A 5,000-nucleotide genomic window follows, 5' to 3' on the forward strand; every position below is an offset into this window, starting at 1 on the left:
GCGTGTGTGTGGGTTGTGCATGTGTGCGTGTGTGTGTGTGTGCGTGTGTGTGTGGGTTGTGCGTGTGTGTGTGTGTGTGTGTGCGTGTGTGTGTGGGTTGTGCGTGTGTGTGTGTGTGTGTGTGTGTGGGTTGTGTGTGTGTGTGTGCTAAAGTGATAATGTGACAGTCATGTTGGCCTTTGAGCCTCTGAGACCTCGCTCCTTTCTGCAACATAGGGAGCACATTTGGGCTGCGTGTGCGGCGTGTTTGTGTGTTTCTATCTTTGCGAGGACAGAAGAATGAAACCATGCTGAAATACAATAGGATGTGATACACATATTCACAGTGAAGAAAAGGTGAATCAAACAACATGCAGAATCGAACTGAATCTAACTCGTTTTAATGTCAACTTATTGTATGGTTAACTATGGTTGTGTTTGTGTTTGTGTGTGTGTGTGTGTGTGTGTGTTTTACTTATGACAACTGAGCAAAATGGTACACACACACACACACACACACACACACACACACACACACTCCTGCCTTGTAATTCAATTACTCAGTTCCCCATCTGACACAAAATGGCGGCCATTCTGGGACATTCTGGGGCAGGAAGCCAAGGACACACACGTACTCTCTCTCTCACACACACACACACACACACACACACACACACACACACACACACACACACACACACACACACAGACGCACACTCATACACATAAACATACACACAAACACCTACACACACACTCAAACACACACACACCCACCCACACACCCACCCACACACACATCAACACACACACACACACACACACACACACACATAGTATTCACTGAGTTGTCAACGCTAGTCACTCGTCAACAAACGACGACTTGTTTGGTAGACAAAGTTCTAGCTGTTTTGTTTGGTCAAACCTTTCTCTGATGTTTAAAATATCTTCTACTCACAGCTGCAGAGGCTACCCAGCATGTGAAGGGAAAAGGACTTTATGAAAGTTATACAAATGAAATGGAATCGGCCTGCAGCCAGAAACACAACCAAAACAACACAACACACAATAATGAAATATACCTGGAACTTGAAATAAGAAGGCTCTCCCTCTAATAAGTTCATTAATCCCCCGGCGGCTGCAGACTCTGATATCTGACGCCTTCCCCTCCTGGAGTCAGAAGCCAGTCGGTTCCGGGATCGTAGGTTTGATTCCCCCCTAACTGTCCTGTCCCTTAAGGAATGACGGCCATGAACACATGCTGTAAATGCACCAATTCACAAACAATCATACACAATACACACTACACCTTGTCTGGAGCAGTAAGGGGTTTGGTGCCTTGCTCAAGAACAGAGACAGCAAAGCACACATTAACCAGGTGGAGCAGGGTATGGAACTAGCAACCTTCCTCCTGCTGGACACAGCTCAGCAGGGCTAGTACACTGATGGGATAGACATTTCAACCTATTTGGATTCTGGAAACCATTCATTTAAAACCATTTCCCTTTATTTCATCAACCCTCTTATCTCCTGCCTTGCTCTGCCTCACACTCTCTGAATTTCTCTCTCTCACTCTATCTCACTCTCCCACACATGCTTACTCTCTATGACTTACTCTCTATATCTCACTCTCTCTCTGTGTCTACCTTTCTTTCTTTCAATATCTCCCTCTCTCACTCTCTCTCTCTCTCTCACTCTAACTATTTCACTCTCTTTGTGTCATTCTTTCACTTTAAGGCCTCTTCACTTCGTCCTCAATTGATCAATTCCCTGAATCCTTCAGCACACAGAGACCAACGGTCTCTGTACCTCTAAAGACGATGGACGTCTATACTGGATCTGAATGTAGGGTGAAATTGAAAATAGACTTAATGTATTTAGTGCTGAGTTTGGGATCAGGGCTGTTCTCAACAGCAGGGTAGCATCCAGATGGTAAGCATGAGAGAGAGAGAGAGAGAGAGAGAGAAAGAGAGAGAGAGAGAGAGAGAGAGAGAGAGAGAGAAAGCGATAGAGATGAACAAAGACCCGAAGCAGCAGAAAACTACAAACCAAGAGGTTGAGGTCCTGTACATGACCCTCTCTATCTTGTTATAGACATGTCTGTCTGCTTGTCTGTCTTATTGTCTGTCTAACTGCCTGCCTATCTGCTTGTCTGTCTGCCTGTCTCTCTGCTGGTCTGTCTATATGTCTGTCTGTTTGTCTTTCTTTCTGTCTGTCTGTCTACATACCAGGATGTCTATCTATCTGTCTGCTTGTCTCTCTGCTGGTCTGTCTGCCTATATGTCCGTCTGTTTGTTTGTCTTTCTGGCTGTCTGTCTACATACCAGCATGTCGTCTGTCTGTATGACTGTCTATCTGCCTGTTTGTAGGTCTTTCTGTCTGTCTGTCTACCAGTCTGTCTATTTTTGATTGCTAAAATGAGGATAATCAAAGTGAAAATATGATGATTTTAACATCATAGTGAAATAAGGATGTAGTGCAACCTGAGAGATAAGGGGGAGCCTGAAGCCTAAAGACAACATGAAGCGAACATTCTTTAGGTGCTCAGGTCCATCTGAAGAGGGCAGTGTGTCTCCCCAAACATACATTTCTCTCTCTCTCTCTCTCTCTCTCTCTCTCTCTCCTTCCCTGCCTTCCTCTCTTTCCGTCTCCCCATGAGAGTTCAATAGAGAGAGAGAGAATGAGAGAGAGAGAACGAGAGAGATAGCTATGGACTATCATACTATTTGTATACAAACAACAAATAAACATGAACGACCCAACATTATTGTTTCTTACACGGGTAGTTCAATAAAAATAAGTTTATTGAAATTAATGTTATAATGTTATATCGGCTTCATTAATAGTGTTTGCTGAAATCAAATCAAATAAATAAGTAGATTTATAGTCAATTATAATTTAACTGAGGAGATATTATATCATTTTTAAATTTTGAAGAAACATGATACACGTTTTAAAATGACTCATATCAGTATATAATTGTTATATTAACGAATAAAATATAAAAATCAACAAGTAATACTGAAATGTATTTTACAATCTTTTTCATATAACTGGCACATCCATGGATATTTTTCTTCCACACAATTACATAAAAATAAAATATGTATTATCTATTTAGTCTATATATATGAATATATATTTATATGTATTTTTAAATTACACACACACTTTGTTCTACTACTTCAATCCAATGTAATCTTTTACTTATTTCCAATAACTTATTATTTTCAACTATTCATTCCATTACATCCAGTCTTTCTTTAGTGTTCTTTAATAATTAATCTGGATGTAAAGTTAATAAATTGTATCCGTTTTTGATGCTATGCTTTGATTGTAAACTTTATCTTGCATTTCTTCTATTATTATACATGAAGTATTTACAATTTCTTCATGCTTGATCAACTACTTATTCGACTCAACACCTAGTGTTTAGTTTATTAATTAATTATTATTAACTAGAATATATTATAATATAACTAATGTTGTTCCACTGCATACATTATGTATCGAAAATACATACCTCATATTTACGCTATAATATTCTGTCTAAAAGTATTTGGGATCTGTTTTCCTTTATTCTAGTTAACGCATATTGTTATTGATACACAATCTAGTATTTTTGTTGTTCTATTTTAATTGGTATCAATACTGAGATCTAGTTCCTTTGTTATGTATAATTTTTATGTCCATCTATCATATTGGAGAAGGGTTTAAATAGAATAATGGCCTCTAAAGCCTTCTGAGACTGTACCTTGACTTGACTCTAGGTAGTATTAATGCCTTCATACTTGATTTTATTTAGATAGAAATAATGATATATATTTAGCATTGCTTTGTTTCATATTTATTTTATTAGGCCTATGCTCTATTATGGCCTGATCTGATATTAATTATATGAACCTCTAACTAGCTGGTATCAAGGCTAAATTATAATATTATCAGATAATGCAATGATATACAGTATTTAATGATATATATAAGCATATATTTATCATTATATATATTTAACATCAGTCTCTTCTCTTGCAGAGGCATCCTATTCAAATAAAAATACCCCGGTCTCTCAGTGCTATGATGACAGCTAAACGCTAAATGCTTCGCTAGCAGCCCCAGCATACCATCAGCAACCCAGCATTGTGTGAGGACCTTCAAAGATACGCCAAAGCACACAGTGAGATAAGATGCTGCTAACACCATGCTAATCAGCTGCTATCACGCTGCTAACATGCTGCTAACATGCTGCTAACACACTGCTAATGCGCTGCTAACAAACTGCTAACACAAGGCTAAAACGCTGCTATCACACGGCTAACACGTGGCTATCTCACTGCTAGCACGCTGCATCACGCGGCTAACGCTCTGCTAACACGCTACTTACACTCTGCTAACGCGCGGCTAACCCTCTGCCAACACATTGCTAAAACGCAGGTAACACGCTGCTAACACACTGCTAACCATGGCAACTTGCTGCTAATGCTACTAACTTCATACTCGATAAGCAACTGAATCCTCTCCCTTATTCCTTCCTTTCTTTCTTTCTTTCTTTCTTTCTTTCTTTCTTTCTTTCTTTCTTTCTTTCTTTCTTTCTTTCTTTCTTTCTTTTTATCTTTATCTTTTTCTGTCATTATTTCTTTCATTCCTTCTTTCCTTCTTTCTGTCTTTATCTATTCTTTTGTCCTTTCCTTCTTCCTTGGTGGTCAGCACCAAGCTAACAGGAGCAGCTACCGTGAGCAGAGAAAAGAGGTGTGTGTCGAGGGTCAAATCCAACTTTCACATGCACACACACACACACACGCACACACACACACACACAAACACACACACACGCACACACGCACACACACACACACACACACACACACACACACACACACACACACACACACACACACACACACACACAAACACAGTAGGAACATTTACAGCAGTAGCTAGGCATGGACGAAACCTTGATCGGTAAACACTCAACCACAACGATTATTAAGGATCAATTCAACCAGCAGAATCAGAAGAAATTA

The 5,000-nt window shown here is 39.5% G+C and overlaps 1 protein-coding gene across 1 annotated transcript in view; it reads right to left on the reverse strand.

Moving 5' to 3' along the window:
- tcf4 (transcription factor 4) overlaps window positions 1-5,000 on the reverse strand; it is a 101,296-nt gene that overhangs the window by 38,135 nt on the left and 58,161 nt on the right. The gene's annotated exons all lie outside the window — the stretch shown is intronic.

The sequence above is a fragment of the Pollachius pollachius genome (genome assembly GCF_949987615.1).
Source record: "Pollachius pollachius genome assembly, chromosome: 18".
Lineage (NCBI taxonomy): Eukaryota > Metazoa > Chordata > Actinopteri > Gadiformes > Gadidae > Pollachius > Pollachius pollachius.